The sequence below is a fragment of the Schistocerca gregaria genome, chromosome 10, assembly GCF_023897955.1.
Source record: "Schistocerca gregaria isolate iqSchGreg1 chromosome 10, iqSchGreg1.2, whole genome shotgun sequence".
NCBI lineage: Eukaryota > Metazoa > Arthropoda > Insecta > Orthoptera > Acrididae > Schistocerca > Schistocerca gregaria.
Window position 1 is genome coordinate 14,905,983 of NC_064929.1, and position 14,438 is coordinate 14,920,420.

Sequence of the window (14,438 nt, forward strand, 5' to 3'; positions counted from 1 at the left end):
AGGAAACTACTACTGGCCTTCCAGGCAACGATCAAAGCGTAGACTGTTGCGACATTACTCCCATGGGGGAATGTGCTCATGGTGACTGTTGTATTCAATCCCGATGCAATTTCTGTGTTTCATCAACACTCTGAAAGTCCACAGATTACAGAATGGGTCCAGATGTGCACCGGAAACTACTACTGGTCTTTCAGGGAATGATCAAAGCGTAGACTGTTTGAGACATTACTCCCATGGAGGATCGTGCGCATGGTGACTGTTGTATTCAATGCCGATGCAATTTCTTTGTTTCAACAACACTCTGATAGTCCACAGATTAGAGAATGCCTCCAGATACGCATCGGAAACTACTACTGGTCTTCCAGGAAATGATCAAAGTGTAGACTGTTTCAGACATTACTCTTATGGAGAAAAATTGCACATGGTGACTGTTGTATTCAATCCCGAATCAATTTCTGTGTTCCATCAACACTTTGAATTTCCACAGATTACAGAATACCTCCAGATGTGCATCGGAAACTACAACTGGTCTTTCAGGGAACGATCAAAACGTAGACTGTTTGAGACATTACTCCCATGGAGGAAAGTGCGCATGGTGGCTGTTGTATCAATCCCGATGCAATTTCTGTGTTTCATCAACACTTTGAAGGTCCACAGATTACAGAATGCCTCCAGATTTGCATCGGAAACTACTACTGGTCATAAAGGATCGATCAAAGCGTAGATTGTTTGAGACATTACTCCCATATAGGAAAGTGCGCATGGTGACTGTTGTATTCGATCCCGATGCAATTTCTGTGTTTCAAATACACTCTGATAGTCCACAGATTACAGAATGCCTCCAGATGTGCATCGGAAACTACTACTGGTCTTCCAGGGACGATCAAAGCGTAGACTCTTTGAGACATTACTCCCATGGAGGAAAGTGCGCATGGTGACTGTTGTATCAATCCCGATGCAATTTCGGTGTTTCCTCAACAATCTGATAGTCCACAGATTACAGAATGCACCAGATGTGCATCGGAAACTACTACTGGTCTTCCAGGGAACGATCATAGCGTTGACTGTTTGAGACATTACTCCCATGCAGGAAAGTGCGCATAGTGAATGTTGTATTCAATCCCGAAGCAATTTCTGTGTTTCATCAACAATCTGATTGTCCACAGAATATAGAATGCATCCATATGTGCATCGGAATCTACTACTCCCCTTCCAGGGAACGATCAAAGCGTAAACTGTTTGAGACAGTACTCCCACGGAGGAAAGTGCGCATGTTTACTGTTGTATTCAATCCCGATGCAATTTCTGTGTTTCATCAACACTCTGATAGTCCACAGATTACAGAATGCCTCCAGATGTGCATAGGAAACTACTACTGGTCTTCCAGGGAACGATCAAATCGTAGAGTGTTTGAGACATTACTCTCTTGGAGGAAAGTGCGCATGGTGACTGTTGTATTCAATCCCGACTGCATTTCTGTGTTTCAACAACACGCTGATAGTCCACAGATTACAGAATGCCTCCAGATGTGCATCGGAAACTACTACAGTTCTTCCAGGGAATGATCGAAGCGTAGACTGTTTGAGACATTACTCCCATGGAGGAAAATTGCGCATGGTGACTGTTGTATTCAATCCCGAATCAGTTTCTGTGTTTCATCAGCACTTTGAAGGTCCACAGATTGCAGAATGCCTCCAGATGTGCATCGGGAACTACAACTGCTCTTTCAGGGAACGATCAAATCGTAGACTGTTTGAGACATTACTCCCATGGAGGAACGTGCGCATGGCGTCTGTTGTACTCGATTCCGCTGCAATTTCTGTGTTTCATCAAGACTCTGATAGTCCACAGTTTACAGAATGCCTCCAGATGTGCATTGGAAACTACTAGTGGTCTTCCAGGCAACGATCAAACCGTAGACTGTTTGAAACATTACTCCCATATAGGAAAGTGCGCATGGTGACTGTTGTATTCGATCCCGATGCAATTTCTGTGTTTCAACAACACTCTGATAGTCCAGAGATTACAGAATGCCTCCAGATGTGCATCGAAAAGTACTAATGGTCCTGAAGGGAACGATCAAATCGTAGACTTGTTTGAGACATTACTCCCATGGAGGAAAGTGCACATGGTGGCTGTTGTATCAATCCCGAGGCAATATCTGGGTTTCATCAACACTTTGATGGTCCACAGATTACGGAATGCCTCCAGATGTGCATCGGAAAATAGTACTGGTCTTCCAGGAAACGATCAAAGCGTAGACTGTTTGAGACATTAATCCCATATAGGAAAGTGCGCATGGTGACTGATGTATTCGATCCCGATGCAATTTCTGTGTATCAACAACACTTTGATAGTCCAGAGATAACAGAATGCCTCCAGATGTGCATTGAAAAGTACTAGTGGTCCTGAAGGGAACGATCAAATCGTAGACTGTTTGAGATATTACTCCCATGGAGGAAAGTGCACATGGTGACTGTTGTATTCAATCCCGATGCAATTCATGTGTTTCATCAAAACTCTGATGTTCCATAGATAACAGTATGCCTACCGATGTGCATCGGAAACTACTACAGTTCTTCCAGGGAATGATCGAAGCGTAGACTGTTTGAGACATTACTCCCATGGAGGAAAATTGCGCATGGTGACTGTTGTATTCAATCCCGATGCAATTTCTGTGTTTTATCAAAACTCTGATGTTACACAGATTACAAGATGCCTCCAGATGTGCATTGGAAACTACTACTGGTCTTCCACGGAACGATCAAAGCGTAGACTGTTAGAGACATTACTCCCATGGAGGAAAGTGCGCATGGTAACTGTTGAATCAATCCCGATGCAATCGCTGTGTTTCAACAACCCTCTGATAGTGCACAGATTACAGAATGCCTCCAGATGTGCATCGGAAGCTACTACTGGTCTTCCAGGGAACGATCAAACCGTAGACTGTTTGAGACATTACTCCCATGTAGGAAAGTGCGCATGGTGACTGTTGTATTAAATCCCGATGCAATTTCTGTGTTTCAACAACACTCTGATAGTCCGCAGATTACAGAATGACTCCAGATGTGCATCGGAAACTACTACTGGTCTTCCAGGGAACGATCAAAGCGTAGACTGTTTGAGACATTACTCCCATGGAGGAAAGTCGGCATGGTGACTGTTGTATTCAATCCCGATGCAATTTCTGTGTTCAACAACACTTTGAAGTCCACAGATTACAGATTGCCTGCAGATGTGCATCGGAAACTACTACTGGTCTTCCAGGAAACGATCAAAGCGTAGACTGTTTGAGACATTGCTCCCATATAGTAAAGTGCGCACGGTGACTGTTGTATTCAATCCCGACGCAATTTCGGTGTTTCATCAACAATCGGATTGTCCACAGATTATAGAATGCCCCCGGATGTGCATCGGAATCTACTAATCCCCTTCCAGGGAACGATCAAAGCGCAAACTTTTTGAGACAATACTCCCATGGAATGAAGTGCGCATGGTTACTGTTGTATTCAATCCCGATACAATTTCTGTGATTCATCAACACTCTGATAGTCCACAGAATACAGAATGACTCCAGATGTGCATCGGAAACTACTACTGGTCTTCCAGGGAACGATCAAATCGTAGAGTGTTTGAGACATTACTCTCTTGGAGGAAAGTGCGCACGGTGACTGTTGTATTCAATCCCGACTGCATTTCTGTGTTTCAACAACACGCTGATAGTCCACAGATTACAGAATGCCTCCAGATGTGCATCGGAAACTACAACTGGTGTTTCAGGGAAAGATCAAAGCGTAGACTGTTTGAGACATTACTTCCATGGAGGAAAGTGCGCATGGTGACTGTTGTATTCAATCCCGAAGCAATTTCTGTGTTTCATCAAAACTCTGATGTTCCACAGATTACAGAATGCCTCCAGATGTGCATCGGAAGTACTAATGGTCTTCCAGGGAACGATCAAAGCGTAGACTGTTTGAGACATTACTCCCATGGAGGAAAGTGTGCATGGTGACTGTTGTATGCAATCCCGATGCAATATCTGTGTTTCATCAAAACTCTAATGTTCCAGAGATTACAGAATGCCTCAAGATGTGCATTGGAAACTACTACTGGTCTTCCACAGAACGATCAAAGCGTTGACTGTTTGAGACATTACGCCCATGTAGGAAAGTGCGAATGGTGACTTTTGTATTCTATCCCGATGCAATTTCTGTGATTCAACAACACTCTGATAGTCCACAGATTAAAGAATGCCTCCAGGTGTGCAGCGGATCCTACTACTGATCTTCAAGGGAACGATCAAAGCGTAGACTGTTTGAGACATTACTCCCATGGAGCAAACTGCGCATGAAGACTGTTGTATTGAATCCCGATGTAATTTCTGTGTTTCAACAACACTCTGATAGTCCACAGATTAGAGAATGCCTCCAGATGTGCATCGGAAACTGCTACAGCTCTTCCAGGGAATGATCGAAGCGTCGACTGTTTGAGACATTACTCCCATGGAGGAAAATTGCGCATGGTGACTGTTGTATTCAATCCCGATGCAATTTCTGTGTTTTATCAAAACTCTGATGTTACACAGATTACAGGATGCCTCCAGATGTGCATTGGAAACTACTACTGGTCTTCCACGGAACGATCAAAGCGTAGACTGTTAGAGACATTACTCCCATGGAGGAAAGTGCGCATGGTAACTGTTGAATCAATCCCGATGCAATCTCTGTGTTTCAACAACCCTCTGATAGTGCACAGATTACAGAATGCCTCCAGATGTGCATCGGAAGCTACTACTGGTCTTCCAGGGAACGATCAAACCGTAGACTGTTTGAGACATTACTCCCATGTAGGAAAGTGCGCATGGTGACTGTTGTATTAAATCCCGATGCAATTTCTGTGTTTCAACAACACTCTGATAGTCCGCAGATTACAGAATGACTCCAGATGTGCATCGGAAACTACTACTGGTCTTCCAGGGAACGATCAAAGCGTAGACTGTTTGAGACATTACTCCCATGGAGGAAAGTCCGCATGGTGACTGTTGTATTCAATCCCGATGCAATTTCTGTGTTCAACAACACTTTGAAGTCCACAGATTACAGATTGCGTGCAGATGTGCATCGGAAACTACTACTGGTCTTCCAGGAAACGATCAAAGCGTAGACTGTTTGAGACATTGCTCCCATATAGTAAAGTGCGCATGTAGACTGTTGTATTCAATCCCGACGCAATTTCGGTGTTTCATCAACAATCGGATTGTCCACAGATTATAGAATGCCCCCAGATGTGCATCGGAATCTACTACTCCCCTTCCAGGGAACGATCAAAGCGCAAACTGTTTGAGACAATACTCCCATGGAATAAAGTGCGCATGGTTACTGTTGTATTCAATCCCGATGCAATTTCTGTGATTCATCAACACTCTCATAGTCCACAGAATACAGAATGACTCTAGATGTGCATCGGAAACTACTACTGGTCTTCCAGGGATCGATCAAATCGTAGAGTGTTTGAGACATTACTCTCTTGGAGGAAAGTGCGCACGGTGACTGTTGTATTCAATCCCGACTGCATTTCTGTGTTTCAACAACACGCTGATAGTCCACAGATTACAGAATGCCTCCAGATGTGCATCGGAAACTACAACTGGTGTTTCAGGGAAAGATCAAAGCGTAGACTGTTTGAGACATTACTCCCATGGAGGAAAGTGCGCATGGTGACTGTTGTATTCAATCCCGATGCAATTTCTGTGTTTCATCAAAACTCTGATGTTCCACAGATTACAGAATGCCTCCAGATGTGCATCGGAAGTACTAATGGTCTTCCAGGGAACGATCAAAGCGTAGACTGTTTGAGACATTACTCCCATGGAGGAAAGTGTGCATGGTGACTGTTGTATGCAATCCCGATGCAATATCTGTGTTTCATCAAAACCCTAATGTTCCAGAGATTACAGAATGCCTCAAGATGTGCATTGGAAACTACTACTGGTCTCCCACAGAACGATCAAAGCGTTGACTGTTTGAGACATTACGCCCATGGAGGAAAATTGCGCATGGTGACTGTTGTATTCAATCCCGAATCAGTTTCTGTGTTTCATCAGCACTTTGAAGGTCCACAGATTGCAGAATGCCTCCAGATGTGCATCGGGAACTACATCTGCTCTTTCAGGGAACGATCAAATCGTAGACTGTTTGAGACATTACTCCCATGGAGGAACGTGCGCATGGCGTCTGTTGTACTCGATTCCGCTGCAATTTCTGTGTTTCATCAAGACTCTGATAGTCCACAGTTTACAGAATGCCTCCAGATGTGCATTGGAAACTACTAGTGGTCTTCCAGGCAACGATCAAAGCGTAGACTGTTAGAAACATTACTCCCATATAGGAAAGTGCGCATGGTGACTGTTGTATTCGATCCCGATGCAATTTCTGTGTTTCAACAACACTCTGATAGTCCAGAGATTACAGAATGCCTCCAGATGTGCATAGGAAACTACTACTGGTCTTCCAGGGAACGATCAAATCGTAGAGTGTTTGAGACATTACTCTCTTGGAGGAAAGTGCGCATGGTGACTGTTGTATTCAATCCCGACTGCATTTCTGTGTTTCAACAACACGCTGATAGTCCACAGATTACAGAATGCCTCCAGATGTGCATCGGAAACTACTACAGTTCTTCCAGGGAATGATCGAAGTGTAGACTGTTTGAGACATTACTCCCATGGAGGAAAATTGCGCATGGTGACTGTTGTATTCAATCCCGAATCAGTTTCTGTGTTTCATCAGCACTTTGAAGGTCCACAGATTGCAGAATGCCTCCAGATGTGCATCGGGAACTACAACTGCTCTTTCAGGGAACGATCAAATCGTAGACTGTTTGAGACATTACTCCCATGGAGGAACGTGCGCATGGCGTCTGTTGTACTCGATTCCGCTGCAATTTCTGTGTTTCATCAAGACTCTGATAGTCCACAGTTTACAGAATGCCTCCAGATGTGCATTGGAAACTACTAGTGGTCTTCCAGGCAACGAACAAAGCGTAGACTGTTTGATACATTACTCCCATATAGGAAAGTGCGCATGGTGACTGTTGTATTCGATCCCGATGCAATTTCTGTGTTTCAACAACACTCTGATAGTCCAGAGATTACAGAATGCCTCCAGATGTGCATCGAAAAGTACTAATGGTCCTGAAGGGAACGATCAAATCGTAGACTGTTTGAGACATTACTCCCATGGAGGAAAGTGCACATGGTGGCTGTTGTATCAATCCCGAGGCAATATCTGGGTTTCATCAACACTTTGATGGTCCACAGATTACGGAATGCCTCCAGATGTGCATCGGAAAATAGTACTGGTCTTCCAGGAAACGATCAAAGCGTAGACTGTTTGAGACATTAATCCCATATAGGAAAGTGCGCATGGTGACTGATGTCTTCGATCCCGATGCAATTTCTGTGTATCAACAACACTTTGATAGTCCAGAGATAACAGAATGCCTCCAGATGTGCATTGAAAAGTACTAGTGGTCCTGAAGGGAACGATCAAATCGTAGACTGTTTGAGACATTACTCCCATGGAGGAAAGTGCACATGGTGACTGTTGTATTCAATCCCGATGCAATTCATGTGTTTCATCAAAACTCTGATGTTCCATAGATAACACTATGCCTACCGATGTGCATCGGAAACTACTACAGTTCTTCCAGGGAATGATCGAAGCGTAGACTGTTTGAGACATTACTCCCATGGAGGAAAATTGCGGATGGTGACTGTTGTATTCAATCCCGATGCAATTTCTGTGTTTTATCAAAACTCTGATGTTACACAGATTACAAGATGCCTCCAGATGTGCATTGGAAACTACTACTGGTCTTCCACGGAACGATCAAAGCGTAGACTGTTAGAGACATTACTCCCATGGAGGAAAGTGCGCATGGTAACTGTTGAATCAATCCCGATGCAATCTCTGTGTTTCAACAACCCTCTGATAGTGCACAGATTACAGAATGCCTCCAGATGTGCATCGGAAGCTACTACTGGTCTTCCAGGGAACGATCAAACCGTAGACTGTTTGAGACATTACTCCCATGTAGGAAAGTGCGCATGGTGACTGTTGTATTAAATCCCGATGCAATTTCTGTGTTTCAACAACACTCTGATAGTCCGCGGATTACAGAATGACTCCAGATGTGCATCGGAAACTACTACTGGTCTTCCAGGGAACGATCAAAGCGTAGACTGTTTGAGACATTACTCCCAAGGAGGAAAGTCGGCATGGTGACTGTTGTATTCAATCCCGATGCAATTTCTGTGTTCAACAACACTTTGAAGTCCACAGATTACAGATTGCCTGCAGATGTGCATCGGAAACTACTACTGGTCTTCCAGGAAACGATCAAAGCGTAGACTGTTTGAGACATTGCTCAGATATAGTAAAGTGCGCATGGTGACTGTTGTATTCAATCCCGACGCAATTTCGGTGTTTCATCAACAATCGGATTGTCCACAGATTATAGAATGCCCCCGGATGTGCATCGGAATCTACTAATCCCCTTCCAGGGAACGATCAAAGCGCAAACTTTTTGAGACAATACTCCCATGGAATAAAGTGCGCATGGTTACTGTTGTATTCAATCCCGATACAATTTCTGTGATTCATCAGCACTCTGATAGTCCACAGAATACAGAATGACTCCAGATGTGCATCGGAAACTACTACTGGTCTTCCAGGGAACGATCAAATCGTAGAGTGTTTGAGACATTACTCTCTTGGAGGAAAGTGCGCATGGTGACCGTTGTATTCAATCCCGACTGCATTTCTGTGTTTCAACAACACGCTGATAGTCCACAGATTACAGAATGCCTCCAGATGTGCATCGGAAACTACAACTGGTGTTTCAGGGAAAGATCAAAGCGTAGACTGTTTGAGACATTACTCCCATGGAGGAAAGTGCGCATGGTGACTGTTGTATTCAATCCCGAAGCAATTTCTGTGTTTCATCAAAACTCTGATGTTCCACAGATTAGAGAATGCCTCCAGATGTGCATCGGAAGTACTAATGGTCTTCCAGGGAACGATCAAAGCGTAGACTGTTTGAGACATTACTCCCATGGAGGAAAGTGTGCATGGTGACTGTTGTATGCAATCCCGATGCAATATCTGTGTTTCATCAAAACTCTAATGTTCCAGAGATTACAGAATGCCTCAAGATGTGCATTGGAAACTACTACTGGTCTTCCACAGAACGATCAAAGCGTTGACTGTTTGAGGCATTACGCCCATGTAGGAAAGTGCGAATGGTGACTTTTGTATTCTATCCCGATGCAATTTCTGTGATTCAACAACACTCTGATAGTCCACAGATTAAAGAATGCCTCCAGGTGTGCAGCGGAACCTACTACTGATCTTCAAGGGAACGATCAAAGCGTTGACTGTTTGAGACATTACTCCCATGGAGCAAACTGCGCATGAAGCCTGTTGTATTGAATCCCGATGTAATTTCTGTGTTTCAACAACACTCTGATAGTCCACAGATTAGAGAATGCCTCCAGATGTGCATCGGAAACTGCTACAGTTCTTCCAGGGAATGATCGAAGCGTAGACTGTTTGAGACATTACTCCCATGGAGGAAAATTGCGCATGGTGACTGTTGTATTCAATCCCGATGCAATTTCTGTGTTTTATCAAAACTCTGATGTTACACAGATTACAGGATGCCTCCAGATGTGCATTGGAAACTACTACTGGTCTTCCACGGAACGATCAAAGCGTAGACTGTTAGAGACATTACTCCCATGGAGGAAAGTGCGCATGGTAACTGTTGAATCAATCCCGATGCAATCTCTGTGTTTCAACAACCCTCTGATAGTGCACAGATTACAGAATGCCTCCAGATGTGCATCGGAAGCTACTACTGGTCTTCCAGGGAACGATCAAACCGTAGACTGTTTGAGACATTACTCCCATGTAGGAAAGTGCGCATGGTGACTGTTGTATTAAATCCCGATGCAATTTCTGTGTTTCAACAACACTCTGATAGTCCGTAGATTACAGAATGACTCCAGATGTGCATCGGAAACTACTACTGGTCTTCCAGGGAACGATCAAAGCGTAGACTGTTTGAAACATTACTCCCATGGAGGAAAGTCCGCATGGTGACTGTTGTATTCAATCGCGATGCAATTTCTGTGTTCAACAACACTTTGAAGTCCACAGATTACAGATTGCGTGCAGATGTGCATCGGAAACTACTACTGGTCTTCCAGGAAACGATCAAAGCGTAGACTGTTTGAGACATTGCTCCCATATAGTAAAGTGCGCATGGTGACTGTTGTATTCAATCCCGACGCAATTTCGGTGTTTCATCAACAATCGGATTGTCCACAGATTATAGAATGCCCCCAGATGTGCATCGGAATCTACTACTCCCCTTCCAGGGAACGATCAAAGCGCAAACTGTTTGAGACAATACTCCCATGGAATAAAGTGCGCATGGTTACTGTTGTATTCAATCCCGATTCAATTTCTGTGATTCATCAACACTCTGATAGTCCACAGAATACAGAATGACTCTAGATGTGCATCGGAAACTACTACTGGTCTTCCAGGGAACGATCAAATCGTAGAGTGTTTGAGACATTACTCTCTTGGAGGAAAGTGCGCACGGTGACTGTTGTATTCAATCCCGACTGCATTTCTGTGTTTCAACAACACGCTGACAGTCCACAGATTACAGAATGCCTCCAGATGTGCATCGGAAACTACAACTGGTGTTTCAGGGAAAGATCAAAGCGTAGACTGTTTGAGACATTACTCCCATGGAGGAAAGTGCGCATGGTGACTGTTGTATTCAATCCCGATGCAATTTCTGTGTTTCATCAAAACTCTGATGTTCCACAGATTACAGAATGCCTCCAGATGTGCATCGGAAGTACTAATGGTCTTCCAGGGAACGATCAAAGCGTAGACTGTTTGAGACATTACTCCCATGGAGGAAAGTGTGAATGGTGACTGTTGTATGCAATCCCGATGCAATATCTGTGTTTCATCAAAACCCTAATGTTCCAGAGATTACAGAATGCCTCAAGATGTGCATTGGAAACTACTACTGGTCTTCCACAGAACGATCAAAGCGTTGACTGTTTGAGACATTACGCCCATGGAGGAAAATTGCGCATGGTGACTGTTGTATTCAATCCCGAATCAGTTTCTGTGTTTCATCAGCACTTTGAAGGTCCACAGATTGCAGAATGCCTCCAGATGTGCATCGGGAACTACATCTGCTCTTTCAGGGAACGATCAAATCGTAGACTGTTTGAGACATTACTCCCATGGAGGAACGTGCGCATGGCGTCTGTTGTACTCGATTCCGCTGCAATTTCTGTGTTTCATCAAGACTCTGATAGTCCACAGTTTACAGAATGCCTCCAGATGTGCATTGGAAACTACTAGTGGTCTTCCAGGCAACGATCAAAGCGTAGACTGTTTGAAACATTACTCCCATATAGGAAAGTGCGCATGGTGACTGTTGTATTCGATCCCGATGCAATTTCTGTGTTTCAACAACACTCTGATAGTCCAGAGATTACAGAATGCCTCCAGATGTGCATCGAAAAGTACTAATGGTCCTGAAGGGAACGATCAAATCGTAGACTGTTTGAGACATTACTCCCATGGAGGAAAGTGCACATGGTGACTGTTGTATTCAATCCCGATGCAATTCATGTGTTTCATCAAAACTCTGATGTTCCATAGATAACAGTATGCCTCCCGATGTGCATCGGAAACTACTACAGTTCTTCCAGGGAATGATCGAAGTGTAGACTGTTTGAGACATTACTCCCATGGAGGAAAATTGCGCATGGTGACTGTTGTATTCAATCCCGATGCAATTTCTGTGTTTTATCAAAACTCTGATGTTACACAGATTACAGAATGCATCCAGATGTGCATTCTAAACTACTACTGCTCTTCCAGGAAACGATCAAAGTGCTGACTGTTTGAGACATTTCTCCCATGGAGGAAAGTGCACATGGTGGCTGTTGTATCAATCCCGAGGCAATATCTGGGTTTCATCAACACTTTGATGGTCCACAGATTACGGAATGCCTCCAGATGTGCATCGGAAAATAGTACTGGTCTTCCAGGAAACGATCAAAGCGTAGACTGTTTGAGACATTAATCCCATATAGGAAAGTGCGCATGGTGACTGATGTATTCGATCCCGATGCAATTTCTGTGTATCAACAACACTTTGATAGTCCAGAGATAACAGAATGCCTCCAGATGAGCATTGAAAAGTACTAGTCGTCCTGAAGGGAACGATCAAATCGTAGACTGTTTGAGACATTACTCCCATGGAGGAAAGTGCACATGGTGACTGTTGTATTCAATCCCGATGCAATTCATGTGTTTCATCAAAACTCTGATGTTCCATAGATAACACTATGCCTACCGATGTGCATCGGAAACTACTACAGTTCTTCCAGGGAATGATCGAAGCGTAGACTGTTTGAGACATTACTCCCATGGAGGAAAATTGCGGATGGTGACTGTTGTATTCAATCCCGATGCAATTTCTGTGTTTTATCAAAACTCTGATGTTACACAGATTACAAGATGCCTCCAGATGTGCATTGGAAACTACTACTGGTCTTCCACGGAACGATCAAAGCGTAGACTGTTAGAGACATTACTCCCATGGAGGAAAGTGCGCATGGTAACTGTTGAATCAATCCCGATGCAATCTCTGTGTTTCAACAACCCTCTGATAGTGCACAGATTACAGAATGCCTCCAGATGTGCATCGGAAGCTACTACTGGTCTTCCAGGGAACGATCAAACCGTAGACTGTTTGAGACATTACTCCCATGTAGGAAAGTGCGCATGGTGACTGTTGTATTAAATCCCGATGCAATTTCTGTGTTTCAACAACACTCTGATAGTCCGCAGATTACAGAATGACTCCAGATGTGCATCGGAAACTACTACTGGTCTTCCAGGGAATGATCAAAGCGTAGACTGTTTGAGACATTACTCCCATGGAGGAAAGTCGGCATGGTGACTGTTGTATTCAATCCCGATGCAATTTCTGTGTTCAACAACACTTTGAAGTCCACAGATTACAGATTGCCTGCAGATGTGCATCGGAAACTACTACTGGTCTTCCAGGAAACGATCAAAGCGTAGACTGTTTGAGACATTGCTCAGATATAGTAAAGTGCGCATGGTGACTGTTGTATTCAATCCCGACGCAATTTCGGTGTTTCATCAACAATCGGATTGTCCACAGATTATAGAATGCCCCCGGATGTGCATCGGAATCTACTAATCCCCTTCCAGGGAACGATCAAAGCGCAAACTTTTTGAGACAATACTCCCATGGAATAAAGTGCGCATGGTTACTGTTGTATTCAATCCCGATACAATTTCTGTGATTCATCAACACTCTGATAGTCCACAGAATACAGAATGACTCCAGATGTGCATCGGAAACTACTACTGGTCTTCCAGGGAACGATCAAATCGTAGAGTGTTTGAGACATTACTCTCTTGGAGGAAAGTGCGCACGGTGACCGTTGTATTCAATCCCGACTGCATTTCTGTGTTTCAACAACACGCTGATAGTCCACAGATTACAGAATGCCTCCAGATGTGCATCGGAAACTACAACTGGTGTTTCAGGGAAAGATCAAAGCGTAGACTGTTTGAGACATTACTCCCATGGAGGAAAGTGCGCATGGTGACTGTTGTATTCAATCCCGAAGCAATTTCTGTGTTTCATCAAAACTCTGATGTTCCACAGATTACAGAATGCCTCCAGATGTGCATCGGAAGTACTAATGGTCTTCCAGGGAACGATCAAAGCGTAGACTGTTTGAGACATTACTCCCATGGAGGAAAGTGTGCATGGTGACTGTTGTATGCAATCCCGATGCAATATCTGTGTTTCATCAAAACTCTAATGTTCCAGAGATTACAGAATGCCTCAAGATGTGCATTGGAAACTACTACTGGTCTTCCACAGAACGAGCAAAGCGTTGACTGTTTGAGGCATTACGCCCATGTAGGAAAGTGCGAATGGTGACTTTTGTATTCTATCCCGATGCAATTTCTGTGATTCAACAACACTCTGATAGTCCACAGATTAAAGAATGCCTCCAGGTGTGCAGCGGAACCTACTACTGATCTTCAAGGGAACGATCAAAGCGTAGACTGTTTGAGACATTACTCCCATGGAGCAAACTGCGCATGAAGCCTGTTGTATTGAATCCCGATGTAATTTCTGTGTTTCAACAACACTCTGATAGTCCACAGATTAGAGAATGCCTCCAGATGTGCATCGGAAACTGCTACAGTTCTTCCAGGGAATGATCGAAGCGTAGACTGTTTGAGACATTACTCCCATGGAGGAAAATTGCGCATGGTGACTGT